The 19,989-nt window shown below is 36.9% G+C and overlaps 1 protein-coding gene across 1 annotated transcript in view; it reads left to right on the plus strand.

The window, feature by feature from the left end:
* CLSTN2 (calsyntenin 2) overlaps positions 1–19,989 on the plus strand; it is a 333,066-nt gene that overhangs the window by 161,296 nt on the left and 151,781 nt on the right. The gene's annotated exons all lie outside the window — the stretch shown is intronic.

The raw sequence follows: 19,989 nt of genomic DNA on the forward strand, positions 1-19,989 counted from the left end.
CTCACCTTTACAATTTTTTTTAGCTCTTGCTGAAATGAATTGATACTAGTTGGAGAGTTGAATAGATTTTCCTTATGATTATACACCTGTCTAATCCTTCTGGCAGCTGCTAGCCAACTCAGTTGCTTATAAATTATAAGGCACTATAAATCCCTGGCTCAGAAACTGTTATATATTTTATATGGGGAGGGGAAAGAACAGCACTTTGTCTGTATATAGTCAATAGCAAAGGTACTTTCCCTGAGGGCTCCCATTTCTATGATAGTGGTTCACTGAATGTTCATATCTGATTTAGTAAATTGTTGGATGATAGCAATCAGGATGCTGACTGGTTGAATAATGAGATTCTGATGACTACCAGCTCCCTGATGAGAAGTGCTTCAACAGCACTGAGTGCTGTAAGATTTGTAACATGTGAAGGGTGCAGAGAGCCCTGAGTATTTCAAAACTGCTCTAATCGTTTCTTCGTAGATTTTTTTTTTTATTCCAATAAATAAAGTGTAGTTTGTTTTGTTTGTAGTTTTGCAGTTTTTAAACTTACAAGAATAAGGATGGCCTGTTTATTTGTGTTCTCATCACTGATTAAAAAATGTCACAGGGTTCCTGTATGGATGCAGTGGGATAATGGCAAGATAGTGGTTTAGCCTTGGGAAATGTTACAGCAGGTACACAAGCAACCCACACATCACAAAAGTATCACTGTTCTCTCAGAGTTTTCTTTCTCCTAATTATCTTTCTGCAGAGGGTGGGCACATTAATAAAAACATCTTCATATACGCATATTTTACAGTGTTAGCAAATGTAATATTGGATGCTATGCAGCCAACTGTAGTGCTTGATTTAGCTGTTCCTTTTTCATCAAAGCTGTTTATTCAAAGAAAACACAGTTTAAAATTATCTTTTAAAACAATAAATAGCAGAGATTGTGATTGGTATATGTTCTGTTTATCTATAATTCACTTTATCATTAGAATGCCATATTGTAACGACTATTAAGACCTAATTCCCTGTAATCTATTTTTTAGGGTTGATACTGAATTTTTTACTACATTCTTCACTTCTGCTAAGCCACACATTTTGATATCACATCTCTTGAATGTCAGGATTCTCCTTAATTTGCTAGACAGACTGTAAGAACAGAAGTTAAGTGAGAGAGACCACTGGTAGAGAAAATGCTGGCATGATAATTCTGTTTAAATATTAACTTTTGTCATTAAAATTATTTCATGCTTCTTAATTCACTGGAATAGAGAGCTTAATGTGGTCTTATGAGGACCAGCTATTGTTTACAAGGACTGTCATCATATGCTTTTATCAATTTTTGAAGCCTTGCTGATGGGGCAGCAGCTGACTTCAGTAGAACTTAATTAATTTGGAAAAAAAATTAAATTCCCTTTTATGAGATCATTACATTAATATGAGTATTAATTTTAATTAAAAAAATAATAAAAATAAAAGCAAGAAGATTGATGGGTTCTGCCATATTTCTAGACTTTATGACTTTACATTAAGCTGGGTAGTGAACACTGAATGACAAAATAACAATACTTCAAATTAAAGCAGCAAAAAGGATGAACTAGTGTGCTTTAGGAAAATGAGGCATACGAGCCTTTCTTTGTTGAACAGAGACATTATTTAGAGTCCCAGAAATAAGTTGCATCGCTTATGTTTCTGGGTTATATGATATTCAGCTTTATGTTAATTATTTTTAAGGTAGCTGAAAATTATTGCGTAACTACCCCCATATGTTTGGTTTTCACAGCACCATTAACTAGAGGTTTGTTTCCTTTTTTCTGAAAGAGTATTGCATTGGCAATACTTCAGACAGGTACCATTTTCATGAGCTCAAGAGTCCCTCTGTGTCACGATCTAGAGACCAAAGTTGAAGTCTGGCCATGAACCTGCTGTTTGCAGCTTGGGATGTCATGTGGGTCTACACTGGACAGCCAACTGTCCAATAAATAGAGGGAGGGACGATTTCACACTCGTTTTCACCCTGAAGCAATAATGCCAAGGGTGGCTCAGGCCATTTGTCTCTGCAGACCAAGGGCTGACTGTGAGCACAGCTGCCAATGGCCTCTGCTCCACTCAGCCCTTGATTTTGCAGCCTCGCCCTCCTGGTTGAAGGCCCAGCGCCAGTCTGGTTTTCATGGCTTCAAGGAACAAAATGAAGTCAGAGGTTCTGTTAGATCATTTACGTACCTGTGTTGAGGATGATGGTGTTAATTTAACATTGCTATAATTTGGAAACCATTGTACTACTTTTATGCCATGAAAAAATGGCATTAGAGTGCTAACAGCTTTTAGGGCTCCTGCACTGGTGTCTTGTTGTTATTAGCAAAATATTGTTCTATGCTGCAGAAGGAGGGAGATAAACACTTCCTCAGTTCTTTTCCCAGGGCTCTGATAAATCTCACAGTGGGTAAAGCTCTGAAGCTGGTAGTAGTCTGGTGTTAGAGAGGTGAGCTGGAGTTATTAACCTGGTGTTTTTGAGCCCATAAGATGTTCCTCTATACAATCTAGCTTCTTTGGTAGAGCTGTTAGTGTGTGCTTCAGAGAAATGAAGAAGCAGAACACAGCATCTTTCATGTAGATGGCAATAACTCTGCCTGGATGCCCTAGTCCTCCTTTTTGTGGAGACAGAATTATCTTTATAAAGTATAGGTACTGAAAAACTCTGCAGCTGCTCACACGTTCAGTGTTTGTTTAGCTAGGTTTAAAAAATGAATAATCCTTTATTAGTAATTACCAGAAAAATCAAGGGATGACGACCAAGCACCTGCAGTATGATATTCAGGGATAAAAGTTTTCTGTATCCCATTTAAAGTCCATTCCAGGAGGCTTGGGGATATTGGCTGGTTCAGCTCTGTTTGAAGCATAACAAGAGTTCTTCCCTCTCAGGAATATCTTTCAGAAAGGCTTCTGTGAGCAGTTCTCTGTATCATTTGACAGAGTAAGAGGCTTCACACTTAAGTCTAATGTGTATGATTTTCCTATTTTGCATTGAATAAAGAGGATAGAGTTAAAAAAGTAATAACAATAAAGAAATCTTGAGCTTAAAATACTGACAAAGAGCGGTTGTATTTTTGGGAGACTCAGTCTACAAAGTCCTTCTGGCTGAAGGATTGTAACTTGTTCCCAATTGGCAGTTCAGCAGCTTGGAGTGATTTCTGTTTGTGAGTGAATGAAATGCTTGTTCAAAGGCAATGACTGTATTGAAAAGTCACTGTCTGTAGACACTGCAGGTAGAATTGTGGAGAACATGTATTCTTCAAGGATAGTAGAGCCTACCTGCACTGATGAGCATTCTTAGGATTCAAGGGAAAAATAGCTGACCCCATTACCTCATCCGAGCGTGCCCCTTCCTTCCCCTCAAGCATGTGTTGGAGGGCCTGTAGGTCTTCACTTACCCAGTTGCCAGATGTGGGATCCTCTGCTTTTTAGTGAAGCTTGAAGTGGTTTCTGTCACGTTGAATTCAATGTCTCAAGTAGCTCAGGTTATTTTCTGTGTGAATCCGAGTTTTTGGTTTGTAACCTTTAGGGATATTGTCATCCTATATCCAGTTGGCTTTATCACCATATTAATATTTCAATTATCACCTGTCATAATTTTTCAGATGTAACATTTGGAGCTCACTAAAACATAGAGAGTGTCTCATACATTTTCTTACAGGTTTTGATTTGGTCCATTAACCTGTAATCTTTATGATAAATCATCTGCCTGGTGTTGTCCTTATACTCTTTTCCTTATGATTTCTAATACTAAACCTACCAGAAGAGAATAGAGAAAGGGGAAAAAATTGTGCTTCTGGAATGAAATATTGTAAATTATAGATGAAACTGAAAAATAAAATGGAAAATAAATTTAATTAGGAGGAAAAATCAAGCGAAAAAGAGAAAGGTGCAATAAAATGGTGAAATGAAAATTATAGAGAGAAAACACTAATACCATTCTAATTAGAGTTTTGAAAAGCACGACCTTCCTCTTTTTTTGTAGATTTTTTTTGTTTTGTTTTTATTGAGATAGATCTCATTGCGTATTACACTACTGCACTCTTGTTCAGGCTGACATTTACAAGAGGACATTAATTAAGAGCAAAGAAGAATAACAGAAAATGTTGTAGGAACTCTGGCAGTGAGGTCATTTAAGAGGTATTAATACTCTGACAAGTTTCTAAGCTGCTAGGATATCTTCAAGTAGACCATGAATTAGGAATTATATGGAATCTAAATTCCTTTAGTTTTTATGCAGCGGCAGGTTTCACTGTGCTAGTGGAGAAGCTGGAGTTTTTGTGAGGCAGCTTTAAACTGGCACTAGTACTAGCTTAAACTTTCAGTTGGAATAGATTTTTAGGATAAGCTATTCAGTGTTTTCTAACCAGTCCCACATCCCAGTGAACGTGCTTGAAATAAACTCTGTTAAACTGGCTGAAATACCTCACACACCCAAAATAATAATAATAAAAAAAGTCCTTGAATAGAATAACAAGGAGATGGCATGATAAAGGGTTTTAGAAAATCTGATAAGACCAATTGTTCCCTTTTCCCCTATTTCAAATGTAAAAAGTCTTAATATCATAAAGATACCTGGACTACAGAACACTGTCCACATGGTTCTACGTCTCCCTTATTGACAAAAAGCAATGTATTTTAAGAAGAGTAGATTTAGAAGACTTAGACATATTCTCTCAAATTTTGGCTGTATGACTTCTAAGACAAACCACAGGAATAAATCATCATTTCTAGGCTGCATCATTGTTTCCCTGGTGACAACATAGGAAATCACATCAGTCACTAAGCTCTCCTTGGAGCCTGTGACAAACAGTCAAATCACCTTAAACACCATCTTTTTCAAAATAAAGCATAATTGATGCAAAAGTATATACCAAGCAGAATCAACAGGTGATAAAACAGATTTCTACATATCCAGGTCTGTCAAACATCTTCTCCTGGTTCCTGTAGAATTTTCTTATAACTCCTGAAGAGATTAATTTCCAAGCATCTTTACCCCCTCATTCTGTACTTTCTCTACAGAGTTATCTCTGGCAGTTTTATATTTGCTTTTGTAAAGGTAAAGGTCTAGAAAGAGACAAGTTTACTCTCCAAATAGTCCAAATTAACCAGATTATTGTTAACTTGCCTGTATTTAAGGTACACTTTTTCTGTTTTGATTATTGTTTGTATCTGCTAGTAGACTGTTTTGAATTAATTGAGCAATGACAGGCAGAACTGAAACACACATTAGTGTCATTAAATATGCTGATATCTGCTGTCATTTACTGAAACCTTTTAATAGAAATAATAATATCAAGTATGTTTTGCATTAATGAATAATAAAAAGGTCAATTAACCTGCTAAATATAGATAGGACTACAAAAGGTTTTCAGTGGTTGTGCAATCTTAGGTTATGTTTCTTTTCATGATCTGTAGACTGACCACAGAAAAATCATGTCATTGTTAGTATGACCATCTTAGTCATACCTTAGGCCAAAAATCGCAGTCCAGTGGATTTAAATGAAATGTCACCATTTTAATTTGAAGGAGTACATAGCCAGAGGCATCCAAGTGCATTAAAACTCCTCCTGGCTTCCTGAAAGAATTTTGGTTCTGAGGGACAGGAAGTAGCTTTAAAAAACATTCAGTCCAGATTCCTGTATGACTTTGGAAATTTGAGCCTTTGTCTTTACAGTGATGTTTCTATCAATGCCACATTAAAAGGCTTCAAACTGAGAAGTTCCCTTATCAAATCATAAGAATGAATCCAATTTTAACTAATGGTAAGAAAGATGAGCTAGACCTTTGGAAGTGACCTTGTAGCATCTCTATCATCTCTTTTAGAAACAGACTTGAGGAATGGGGTTTTTTCCTAATCTCCTTTGCAGTTAAAAGGTATGAGTTTGGTTGATTAAACTAGAATAATGACAATGTTTATTTTGAGTTGTAAGTGCAAGAATTTTTATCTGGATACAGCAGAATCCTATTTCACATAGTACCCCATGGTACCTGTGTTTTCTTTCCTCTACAAAACATGCAAAGTGCTGTGAAAAATCCCAAGCGAGTGAAGTGTATTTGTGTGATCTGATCTCTACTGTGTAGCTGCCACAGTGCCCAGGCTGTTAATTTAGAGAGGTAGAACCTAGAAAGGCAAAGTCTGGGACATGTGTTCAGCACAGCATTATTCCTCACTAAATGAGTTGGAGCAAGGGTTAAAATAAAATCAATATTTTCTCCTATCAGCTTTTCCACTTTCATTGGGAGTGTGTGTAAGCTGATATTTGTTAGACCAAGATAGGGAAACAAACCTGACTCAGAGTTGGACTGAGAGATCTCGTCACAAAAGTACTGTGTTAATAGCTCAAGATGGATTAATTGCTTTCAAATCATACTGGTGATTTCCTAGTTGGGAAGTTCTGTCAGAACTCTGCCACAGCCACGCTGTGGTTTATCCTCTGAATGCAAATGGGCCTCTGGGAAGCAAAGCTCAGGGCCTTCCATGCAAAGGAGAGCACAGAGTGTGGTGATACACAGCCACTGTAATGCTGCCAAGAGGCCACAGAAATACAGAGAGTAGGAGCAATTGTTTAGTTCAGCTAAGAACTGGAGCATTGCTTATGTTCCACAACATATGGAAATAAAGATTGTCAACAAAGAATTGCCTAACTTTTAGCGTTAGATGGTCAGGTTTAACTCCAGCATTCAAGATCTGTTTGAGCACTCTTGTATTTGAAAACATGTGGCAAGGAGTTACCGGTGTGGGAGGAAAGCTTCTCATCTTGCCCTAACCCTGAGCACTTAACAACTCCCATCACTGATGTAATAGTAATATTTTAAAGAGACTGTTAACAGTATTATCAGCTGTTCTCTGATTCTGTGACTCCATGCCTGAATTAAAGTAGGTGCAAAAGTGAGAAGCTTCTCTGTCTTGTGAAAAGGCACCTGCCTTTTTCTCACTAGGTAGAAAAGAGCTGTCTAGTCTTTGCATAAGGAATTGTGAGGAAGGAATATCTATATGTAAGAGGTGTCCAGGTGTTGTCACATGTCTTAGTGTACATCCAAAAGGCGTGTTTTTTTCCTCAATAGAACACTTCTGAGTGTCAGATAAATCATTCCTGTGAAATTGAGTTAGCAGTAAGCAAAAGCAAATTAAGCTCCATCAGGGACAGAGGTATGTTCCTTCATATGTACCAGAACTGTCTGCTTTATAGGCACTTCATTGAAAATTGTTGCCTTTCTATACTGCTTTACTTGTCATCTGAAGGACACCATCTATATTTTAGAGGTCCCTTTTTCATTTTGTATTCCAGCTAAATTCATTTAGCCACTGTACACAATGAATGCAAAGGCAAGAATTTATCTACCTTTAAAACATCATTAAAGGTAGAGCTGTGGGAAGAAGTAAACATTGTATCTGTACAAAATTGCTCTCTGTATAAAACCACAGATTTGTAAAGCAAGAGTCAGTATTTTTTAGGGATGTGGTTAAAAAAAATGTTAAGAGAATTGTCTTTCCTGATTTTCCCCTGGCTGTATTCAGGGAATAAGAAAGAGGTGTGAACAAACCTGAAGGTATTGTTTTAACCACTAAAGAGTCTTTCCTACAAACACACCTTTGTTGCCTACAGATAAGCTTCCATACATATTTGGGATTCCCTTCAGCCTGCTTGCAGCAGTGATTTATAACTGTATTGACACTGGTGAATGCTGTGAGGAATTTGTTATGGAAGCACTGCAGAATGTGTTCTGTGTCCAAACATCAGTAACAAAATGGCACTTAGTCTGTGTGCGAAGGGGAAAGCACTCTGGAAGATTAAATGAAAAAAAAAGAAAGAATTACATCTCTGCCTTTATCATCATTTATACAGCAATAGCACTGCCCTGCCCAGCCAGCCAGCTGACCCCCCTTAAAAGTGATCAACTGCTTATGTGTTTCAGCTGCATTTAGAAAAAATGTAAAATTCATTCCAGCTGTGTTATCCCTCTCACACAACAAATTTCACTGAGGAGTAAAAAGTTGAAAATATTAAAAACCTGAAGGCTGTTTAGATTATTCAGGTTTCTTTTCCAAGAAGCCTAAAGTCATTCATATTTGTTCACTGCTGTTCTAAAAATGGAATAAATATCCCAGCATATGTACCTTCTGCACACTGTAAAGTATACTTGGCTCTTTTCAGAGGTATGTGACACATGGATATTTGAGTAGTAAGAAATTAGTTTGATCCTTTCAGGTAGATTTAAGTATTTGTAGCAATATATAAACTCTTTCTATTTAAGAATTGGAGAACTTCAACCTGCCTACTTGGAAATGACAACAAGGTTCATCTCTGCTGTCTGAAGAACTATCACTTTTAGCTTTGCTGTAAAGCATTTATGTAGCAGATGAAGCAAAAAGAATGTTTATGCTAATTAAATTGACTGTAAAGTGAGGGTTTCTTAATATTTCATCTCACTTATCATCTGGGATTGACTGTTATTAAGCGTTCTGATATTTATATGTGTTTGCAGCACAAAGAAACGTGCCACAGAAGCTGTTAGTTTTGGAGGTTTGCAGGCAGTGGTACAGGTGGGAATGGGGCAGTGCCTGCTGATGGCAATTGGGCAGTGCCAGCTGATGGCAATTATGGACAGACAGGGCTCCTCCCTTTTGGTGGGGGGCCCTGAGGATTTCAGGTGTGCTGGCTGGAGCAGGGGCAGTTTAGGGAGTCTTTTTGTCCTCACAGTGTGTGGCTGTGCCTTCGTGAATCTGGACTTCTCTACAGCACGTTGAGCACAGGTAAGTCCTCAAAAAGTCCAAAAAGTGTTTCTTTCCCACACTTTTCTTCCTTGGGGAGGTGGTGGGGTGTGTGTGTAAGGGGAGAGTAGGGAATGGGGTTGAGGAGCCCCAAGACTCTGAGCGTGGGGTTAGTGCTGGTGACACCACAGCACCCCGGGGGCTCACTGGCTCCATCGGTGCCAAGAGCTGAGCATTTCATGGTTCATGTCTGTACCAGCAGAGCCTCCTGTTCAGCCAGGCTGAGAGAACACTGCAAAGATGGGGCTGGGGGCAAGGGCAGGTCAGCTGTGCCTCCATGGGGGGAACTTTTAGCTGGAGCCCTCAGACTGCATTAGCTTTGTGTGAAGGTAAAACTTCAGGTGGATGTTTTTCCTCATCGTTTCCCCTGAACCTTTCTTTTAATCTGCTCTCTTACTAGATTGTTTCCCCATTAAAATTCAGGAGAAAATCAAACCTGCTACATTATTTTAGCAGTGCTAAGAATGTATAAGAAAAACCACCATTGCGTTTCAGGGAGCTTTAATTTAGCATAATTATTATGTGGTCATTTTAAGGACAAGAGAAGGCTGTTCTCCTTGAATGAGAATGTAGTCACTAGTAATATGTTAAGTACAAAGGGAATGAAATGGTGAAAGTGAGGGAATTTCAATGTGTGTCAGTTTTTTATTTTCTTTTATATCCTTATTTTTGTCTTTATTTAGATTGTTGGAAAGGGATGAAGGGAGTGGTTCTTGAATAAAGCAGCATAGCTGTATCATAGTAATGTTTTGCAGGTTATGAGAGAGTTTACTTTTAAAAGTTGCATGGGTTTGTTTTTTTTACTTACTTTTCCTTCAATTTCCTGAAGCTGTTATTAAAATGAATGGAGTGCTATATCTGAACCTTCAAATTGCTTCACAGGGAAGTGTGTCATAACTTTGCACTTTCTGCAAGCTTTTGTTCATCTTCCCAGCCTTAGGTTATGGATGAATATACTTTAAGGAGAAGAGCTGTGTGGTGGGTTTTAAATGCTTTCATCTTTAATGGTAGGAGGAGGGAGAGCTGTTTAAAATGGTCATAAAATTTTGAATGTAATTTTCAGACTATTTAGTTCGTTGATTTAGGCAAAAGCAGAAGCACAGATTCAGCTGTGTAGGGGTGCTAAGTGACTGGAGTTTCCACACTGGGATGTTGAACCAGAGGCCTGTTATGAATGCTGGAATATTTCACTTTTACCCCTACCATGAGAAATGCTCTTTGTAGTTTCATGTGACCTTAGTTTTGATGCTCTTGTGATGCTAATAATGTGTAACAAAATTAACGTAGAAATAGTTATACTGCACTAAATGAGAGGGTACCCTGGAGTGCTTTGTGATAATTCTTGTGCATATAGGGAATGTATGTGTTGGCTTCCTGGGATGCTGCAATTGTTTTTGAGTGACTTAATTGGCAACTTTGTTAGACCATGACCTTGTTTGTGTTTTTCTTCACCAACTAAATTTAAAGCTGGTAAGTGCATGTGTATAAAACAGTAAGTTTTAGTGTATTTTGATCAACACTTAACTAAAGTTCAGGGAAATACATTGTACATTCTGAGCCCTCAAATGTGTGTTGGTGGTTGTTGGTTTGGTTTTTTTCTTCAGAATACCTTCATCCCCAAGTGATAAGCAGGAGTAAATACCAGTAGTTTATGTTTATTAAAATGAGGGAAGTACACAGAAATTTAATATTAAACTTTCTGAGTGCAGTGTTGGTTGTAGTTGGCCATCTTACATTCCCAGCTTGCAGTTCTTGGTTTGCATGACTTCATCTGGCATTTTCTCTTGTATCTCTCATCTCTGTACTACAGTAATGAAAACTGATAACTTTAGAAGAGCAAACTCTTTGCTGCTTTGCACTTGGATGTTCCTTTTGACTATTTGTTTCAATCTTGTTTGTACTGAGATATTTTTGCTGAAATGTGATGGCCTGCTATGCGTGTGGAGGTTTATGGAGGATAAATATAAAAGACATGCTTTGCTACATACTCTGAATAATCTGACAACTGCTCATAGGATTTTTGAACACTAGGAATTTTGTAGTCCATGGTGTTGAACAGAAAAACTTACATGGTAAATTGAGTGTATCCGGTGCAATGTTTCCCTTTAGAAAGAGCAGTAGCACAGCTTTAGCAGTATTTAGAGAGCTGCATATTTAAAAGGAAGCCCAAAGGTTTCCTCCAAGAAACCCCATTATGTGCAAACAGCACAGCATGTGGCTTATCAAGAGACTAATTGCCAAAAAATCTACAGGTGCTTTGCTGTGGGTAGCAGGGGATCTGCTCTGCTCCTCTGCCATTAGCTGAGTGTCTGGGTGGACAGAACATCCAAAAGAGAGAGGAACAGGAGGAACTGTACAGATGCAGCAAGAAATATAGCAAACTTCCTATACTGAAGAAGTGACTGCGTGGAGCGTGAGGTAAAACTCAACAAATGGAAGCGAAAGACATGCTTAGATTACCATAATGAGCAAATGCGTAATTTGAGCTGGGGAAGAGTAAAAGTGGAATCTTTGGGAAAGAGAAGAAGAAAAGCAACAAAGTATATGAAGTTGACAAGGTTTTAGAACATATTTAGTGACAATTTTTAATTTTTATAATGCGCAAAAATGGTGATTATGATTGTGGTCTCTGGGGTTGTGGAGAATTTGAGCACAACAAATGTGGCAGCAACCTGTTGGTTTGTTGTTGGCATCAACCTGTGGGCTATTTTAGGGGGCGAGTATATTTCTTTTAATCCAGTTCTGTAAATTAGCCCAGCACTATTTTAAGAAAAAACTCTCCTTGAAAAATGTGAAGACTAACACAGAATGGAGTTTTAGGTTTTCTTCAGCTGTATGGAAGTGTGCTTTATGGAGTCCTAATGGAATACATAAGTGAACAATTAAGATGATTTATTTTAATTATTTTATTTGTAACCTACCCCTTTTAATATACTTTTCTGCTAAAAGTAAAGTGCTAAATATCAGGAGGGAGTGAGTATTATTTAGCTATACCTTTTTTCATCTTAGTGATTTTAATACTTTATTATTAATCTCACAGAGGCTAAATGTTGGACATTTAGATTAAGGTGCTCCTGTAGGACTTCAGAAAATACTTCATTAAAAAGAAGATTCCTCTGTATGTGCAAATTATATATATCTTAGACACTTTAGGTTATTTTCCAAATAATGGATAATCAATTATTAATTTTTTACTTGTGAGAGCTGTTACAAATGTTAAATATATAACAAGACAATTAGTAAGAATCCTAGTAATGTAAAAGTTTATTGTATGCTTAAATTAAGTGCAAAGGCAGTTCCTTGATAGTAAAAGTAAGTTCCCTGAAGTCTCTTTGTGTCTTTATGGGTCTAGTTGTTACTCAAGCCTTATTGATCTGAACAGATTTATATAAACATCTTCTCTATTCTCCTTGACCTGTAGTACAGATTTACCCACATAATTCATAGTACTGCTATGCAGTGTTTTAAAATTAGCAGGGAACATTTACAAATCATCTTGCAATTTGCATTCATTGAATTGCTAATAAAATTTTATGTAAATACGTGACAAGGTGGTGTGCCATGAGCTGGGCACTAGTGGCTGCCCAGTGTTTCAGAGGGGAATGGGGTTACATGTGCCACCTTTGGGGCCTCTGCTTGATTTTTCAGGTAATATGGGGGATCGTGAACTATCTATTTCCAACCCTAGAATTTCTGCACATTTCTCTGCAGTTATTTGTGCCCTGTACATGCTCCAGGTGTCTGATACAGACATTTATAGATTCATTCTGTTCTGAAATCGTGGGACAAAATTTGACAAGGCAAGTTGTACATTCACTGGTAATATCCCCTTACTGGGTGCAATTGAATTGGAACATGCTGACAGTTGTATGTAGTCAGTGGGTTTCAATCCTTTCTACTTTCAGAAATGTTTGTGTCCATGCATTTTATGATGAAACCACAGTAAAACCTCATTACTTTATTAGTTTCTGCTGTCACAGGAATCTGCCCTATGAGCACAAATAAAATTCAGGCTTCTGTGGCACTTAAACAGAGCTGAATTTTTCAAGGATATGGATGATAGGTCAATTTAAGCTCTGTTTGCCTGCCCTGTTGTAGCAGTTTTGGGAACTTTTAGCTAATTTGGAGAGTATATACTGCTAAATAGATGTTTGTGTTTTTCCAAGGGGTGGCTGCATTTCAGTGAAATGTAGCATAATGCTGATACAGTCCTTAATGATCTCTTAGAAGTACTTTGCTGCATAGTCTAACTTGTTTAAGATGATGTGAAAGATGCCTCAGGTTAAAGCATCTTATTGTCCCAGGTAGTATCTACTTATTGTGTCCTCCTGCATCTTAGTTTTACTGCTTTAAATTCTAAAACTTAGTTGCAAATAAAAAGAAAATAGCATATAAGCTCGAATTTTTGTATTCCTTTCGAAAGTGTCTTACTGTTTCCTTCAAATGTGCTTTACTGCTTGCACTTCATGCTATGAATTTACAGTGGCATATACAGTTAATATGCTGGGTAAAATAGGCAAGTATTATGGACATATCTGACTTCCAAAGTACAAAATAACTGAATATTGTCTGTCTTTGGGGATGGAGAGATGCCTACAAATATAAAGTATCAGTGGGGATGTTTTTAAAATTCTTTGTAGTATTTATTTTAGATCTCTTCAAGTAGAGACTTACTTGTGGGTCAAGTATTAGTAAACAATATTGAAATGACAATTAGTACTCCGTTGAGTTTAAACACCATAGAAATCTTAAGGACAAAAGCAGTAGTTCCTAAGTGTGTTATAAAATCTTATAAAGGATGTTTATGCAGAAGAGCAGTTTTTGAAATGTCAGTATCTCTAAAAAATTTTCTAATGACATGGATGCTGCATGTTTCAGTTCATGGAGCAAAAGATGTGGCCTCTTCTGTCCAGCTTGCTTGTCATGTAGCACTTGGAAAATCAGTTTGATGTTGGTGTTTTATGCATCAACCCGTTTTTTTGGTTTGGACCCTTCTCCTTTTTGACAACATCAATGCTTTGGATGAAGTTTTCTTATGTTTGTCAAGCTATAGTTTTTGAGGACTGCCCTCCCCCTGCCAAATGTAGAAAGGGGGATGTAAACATTTTCCTGTATATGCACTGGATACCTAGAAATGGTTCCAAGTTTTATACCAACTTTAAAGACATTCTATAGAGCCGAATATATTTCCACACACACATCAAATGGAATGCTTGTGCTTAAAATATTTTTAGGTCAGGTAAAAATATTGATATTGTTTTCAGTGGCAGCATGCTTCCTGGTTTGATTCTGTTTTTCCTGTTGTGTTTTTTTTCCCTTGTCTTACATGAATATGAAATTCACATTATTATTTTATTTTTAATTGGAAATTAATTCCAGGTTGGCTGTATTGCAAATTTGTGAAATGAAATGATTTTAAGCATCTGGAAGCTGAAGCTCTAGTTATGTAGGAACTGACAGTGAATGTTAATTAAACCTTAAAGATAATATCCTCACTGGGGATGTAGTTCTGTTGTGGAATGCTTTAACAACCACATTTTTTAACTTAAGAAAGCTTCGACCCTAAAGCAGGACCAACCATAAAAAATGGCTCAAAGGGGTTTGAGAGGTTGTTTCCAGCGAAGCCTAAAGAGAGGAGACACCTATTTTACACTTTCATTATACTGGACATGGAAAAGTAGGATTTATAATGCACAAAAGAACAGGGAAAATGCTTTGAAGTTCAAAACGTTAAGATTGATATTCTTAGTGTTCTCTGCTTCCAAATAGATGTAGACTGTTATGTGTTCATTTTCCTATTCTTGTAGCTGTGATCCTAATTTGTGTTTACTATTTCAAATTCTTATTGAATAAATCAACCTGCATGTCTTCTGTGATAAGAAATATATAAAAAGGCAGTGCATGCATGTTGCCATCTCCTCTGTGTGACAAAGAACATTCACTTTTAATTATTTCTATTACTATTTTATAATAAACTCTATAACAGAATCAACACACTTCCTATAAGGAGATATATTTTTCTTTCAGTGACTGGTGGAATAAAGGTTTTCTTTTTCCCATCAAGTGTATCAAAGTGACCCTGAGCCTGGAGACAGCCTGAATGGGGGGGTTAGAAGAATGCTTAGGCCAACTTCTCAGAATCTGACAGTGACAGGTATGAAAGGGAAGGTCAGAGACCTTTTTTGAAGCTGAAATGGTGATGTTATTGTACACCCTGAGCATACTTTCGGCATTTTGGGCTTTAGTTGCATTTTATATCAGAGGAAAGCATTCAGCTGAATGCTTCATCCTACAAAAGACTTGCATTCTTGCTCATATCTCTGCAGATTGGAGCACCATTATGAGTTCATAGAATGCTTTTCTGAGTTGAAATAACTCTGCAGCACTAAAATAAATGCGTAAGGTTTCCTTTTTTATGTTCATGACATTAAAGTAAGCACAATCCTTCTTAGAATTATTCACACAAGCCTTCTAAAAGCAAATTCACCAAACTGATAAAAAAATTGACATTGGCCCTTACTTGAATCAAACATTAAAAACGTTAAGTGTGACCCATTTTTCCTTGCACACTTGATATTTGCTAAGGACAGAAGGCCATGAAATGGTAAAACCTCTTTCCAGGTGACATGTTCTCTAAGGCTCCATCACATGAGTATCTTCTAGGATTCATCCCATGCCTACATTGCCTACATTGAAAAATGAAGCTTTATAGATCAGGGATGTTGATAATGGGCTTTGGATTATTTAAGAGAGAATATCAGACTAGAACATTGCAATGGGATAATGTCCTCCCACTGCTGGATGAATGTCTTTGCATCCCCTTGGCACTCGTAGGAAATAAATATTGAGGTGAAGCAGAGACATTTATTTCCAAAACAGGAGTCATTTATCCTGCTAGAGTATTGTATTCTGGGGTCTCTGTTTCCATTATAACGAACAGTTGATGATGGGAGATGTTGTCATTTGATGGGTGTTGATACTGTAGAATGACAGTTGATCTTGATGTGACTTTTATGCAAAAAGCATAGGTAGTTAGAATAAGAGAAATGATGTTTCCTAATTGTCTTGGATGACAGATTTGCATTTTGCTTTAAGGCACTTGAAATGACTTTATCATAATACAGTAAATTTAAATTTTTTTATGTTTGTCACGCGGATTGACGTATAGTTAAAATATCAAAGCTTTGTTATGTAATAGCTAACAAAAGTATTCAATATAATTAGAGTATGTAATAAAGATATCCTGTCAGCTTTCAGTTGCTCATGAATGGCTTGAGCACTCACTCAAAAATGGAAAAATTATAGCAAAGGCAGGGTTGCACTGCAGCCTGTGGGAGTTCTGAATCCAATTTCAGAGCTGGACAGTCCATGTTCAGCTATATAGAATTAAATGATCTCCTAGTCAAAGTGTGGTCTAAGTGCTTGTGTCACTGATGTCTGAAGGTAATAGAAGGTCACTCACCACAGGTTCTGTCCCAGGTCAAATCATAAGTTGAGTCCTCTTGGAACATCATATCTGGGCTTTAGAAAGGCTACTTTTCAACATTGTGTAATAATTTCAAAAAATAATTTTTGACTGAAAGCATTTGGTACAGCTTACCCTATAATGTTCTCCTAATTAATGTGACTATAAAAAGATGACTATCGAAATTTAGATAGTAACTCCAATTGTTAAAATCCTAATTATAGCAGTGTTAACAGCTGTATTGTGGGTAATACTCTTTTATTATTAGTTCCATGTCTGAGAATTGGTTCATTCACTTAGAAGGCATTTACACACTAATTTCTGTGCACTTGTTTGGAAGTAAATGTGTATATTGACTAATGAGCCTGCCAAAGTATTTATGGAAGAGAACTGTTGATATTGGAGTTTCCAGTTTCGGTCTGTGGAATATATTAAGTTCAGAAAAGGAAACTAGTTTACCTGGTTTAAGTGTTTAGATATTGAAAATTAATTTATGCAGTGCTGCATTAGAGAAACAACGTTGTTTTAAAGGGAGCAACACTGAATACAGTCATAATTATAGATGAAGAGAGTTGCAAGTAGCCTGCCCATGACACTGGCCAGCTAAGCATGGTTGGCAGTTACAAGCTTTTGGCCAGTTTAATCCCAAGGGTAGTGCATAATTGCAGATGTTTTCAATGAGTTCTAAAGACATAAGGAAAGAAGGAATTGCAGTTTGTAACAACAACTGGCACAATATATTTTGAGACAGTAAAAAGTGCTCCTTGTAGAGATGGTTGGCTGAGGGAGAGTTAATAGAGACAGTTATTTGGGAAGGATTGGAGCTATTACTGAAGTCGAACCTATTTCTTTTATATGAAAACAAGACAAATGCAGGCAAGAGGAGAAGAAACCAATAATAAAAGTGAAAAAAAGAAATCCTATTTGTTTGTTTTTCATTTTTAGTACAATACTACTGCTGCAGAAACAGCAGCTCAGCTCAAAGTCTTATCAGAAATTTCGTGACCTGACAAACTTGAATTAGCATCGAACTGTTTAGTTCAATGCTCTTGACTGCCTCATTGGTCACAGGCTCAGAGCAGTGCTGTGAAAAATGGTCTGGTCTGGATAAACCTGATTCTTGTTAAACAAAAGGCAACTAAAGGATAAAAGGAGAGAGAATAGGTAGAAAAAGAAAGAGAACAAAATAGGGAAGGTAAACCAAAATGATGTTTTTAGTTCTCTCTGACTTAAAATTGTGATAAATATCTAATATATTCATACAGGCTGTTTTGGTCAGGAAAATACAAATTCAAGGGTGTTATGAAGAATCCAACAAAACTAGGGGACTGGTAACTATGCGATAAGGCTTTCCAAATTATTCTAAAAAGAATTAATGTGTAAGTTGCCATCTTTGCAGACTGTGGTCCAGTGTTGGACCTAAACCATAGAAACAATTTCAGATTCCCTGCTCTTCTGTTTAACACTGTACCTGTGGTTTTGTCCATGCAGTACCTTTATTGCTTCCATTTAATATAACTTATGTGAATTTTGATAATTTTGAATGTGTTTCTGTTGTAAGTATTGTGATAAAGATTCCATAGGATAAAGTAGCAGAAGGAAACAGATGTCTGAATTGGTTGAAATGAAAATGTTTGGCTTTTTTTTTTTTCCTTAATTTAAAATTAAGGTCCATAATGGTGATAGTGGAGGACAGCTGGCAGCAAAGATTAATTTTGCTTTGGAGTTTTTAGTCATAAATTGTTGAAGAACTTGCATCTCTGGGGTGTATTTGGTAACGTGAATAGTAAAGAGGATGTAGCTTCTGTGAATATATAAAACTCTTCCTTTCTCTTCATCTTAGACTCGGTGATTGTTGTTTTGTAAGATCCTATTTTTTGGGCTCCAGTGCCACTGAAAAGCAGACAGTATTTAATGACCTTCTGCATCAGCAGTTTCATCTCCTGAAAAATTAGAATTGATTTGTTTTGTCTTTGATATTGAAATTCTAAAACAGACCTTTTCTTCCAAACTTGTGTAATAGCAGCAACTGTATTCAGGAAAGATTTGGGAAGAGGATGAAAGTTCACAGGTACATTGCAGAATTAAGACTACTTTATTAAAATAAACTCTGTTAACTAATGTGGTCAAAAAAACCCCAAAAAACTCTTCACTAGACTGTTTAAAGTATGTCCTTGAAAAGAATAAATGCTTTGCATTTCTCCATACTATACAGGTGTTCTGTCTGTAAAGAAAAAAAACACATGACTAATTGTTTCCCTGTGTATTTCCTGGGACCTAGTTCCTGTTTATTCCTATCATCCTGTCTTGAAAAACTGTCAGGTTAACCCAGATATGGTATAAGAAACATGATGCTCTCCTTTAAAGGATAAATTAGTGTTTGACCTCAAATACCTTACTATTTTCTGTGATAGACTGCAACTTTTAGTTTATTATTTTAACAGATCAATAGGTACGTTAATTCTAAGAGGAAGCTCAGACTCTGCCTGAAGTTAAATTTGCCAGGTTTTTTAATTAGTTTTATTCTCCCATAAGGTTGAAATTTCTTTAAGAGAATCAAACACAGGGAAGTAATTCAGTGGAGAAAAAGCAAATGATGCAGAAAACGCCAATATCAATTTCCTAAACAAGTCATAACTGGAATGCCAAGAATCTTATTTCCGGCTCTAACTCTAATAATATGAGTAATCTAAGGCACTGATCGGAAGGCATATTTTACAAACTCCTGATTTAACCTAAAAAGATGACTGAGATAAATTAAACCTTGCTGAGTTGTGTGAGATAATGCCTTGCAGAGAACCCTGGAGGAACTAATGTTTGTTGTTGTATGATTTATATTTTAAAGGCATTATCAGCAAGGTAGATGACCCAAGTGCTGCAAAATTGTTTAGGGACATTCCCACTTGTATTTCTGTACTGTGTGGTGTATTTGAAGTTGGATGGAATCTCAAAACAGGCCTTTAAAGTGAAGAAACTAGTTAAAGAAAAATAAAAATTCCTTTGTGGCTTTGATCTCAACCACTTCATGCACTTTTCATTTTAGAAGCACAGTCCATCACATTTTGTGGGTTTAGCTGGAAATTGGCTTGCTATAATAACTTGTTGCTCAGTGGTAGAAGAATGAGTGTAAAAATACTGAAGCTATTGCTGATTTCTTCCAAGACAGATGGAGATGGTGCATGAAGACAAATGTAAGGTTTCAGGTTAGCCTAAACCAAACCAATTTTTTTATCTGCTTATCTTCCACACCCCTCCCTTCTCCGTACCTTAAGAAACATGGGATATTAAACTTGCATTGGTGGCTGATCTTGTGGAAAAGTGTATCTGCAGTCCTTAACCTGAATTGGCTTCTGCTCAGAATGAGCAGTGCCATCTTCTGAGGCTCGATGACAAGACTAGGATGTGGACCAGTATTTTCGGGGTACTCCAAAAAGGGGTGAAATAGCTTTGAGCAAGATCAAGATATCACTGGAAATAAGTTGGTGATGCAATTAATGAGAAGGAGGAATTTCCTAATGTCGAAAGCAGTGTGGGGGGAAAGTGGTTTTCTTACTGAGTGTTGACATTTTGGAGCTTTAGTGTATTACCAGGCATGGATAGTACTTCCAACAGCACACCTCATTCCCTCGCACCCCGAGTCGCTGCACTGGTCGGTCCTACCAATGGTTTCATAAGCTTTAGCTGAAATCCAAGAAATGAGAAACATTTTAAATCAAAAGTTTGTTCTCCTTTTAGT

This window comes from Manacus vitellinus, unplaced genomic scaffold (genome assembly GCF_001715985.3).
Source record: "Manacus vitellinus isolate BGI_N305 unplaced genomic scaffold, ASM171598v3 scaffold_49_pilon, whole genome shotgun sequence".
NCBI lineage: Eukaryota > Metazoa > Chordata > Aves > Passeriformes > Pipridae > Manacus > Manacus vitellinus.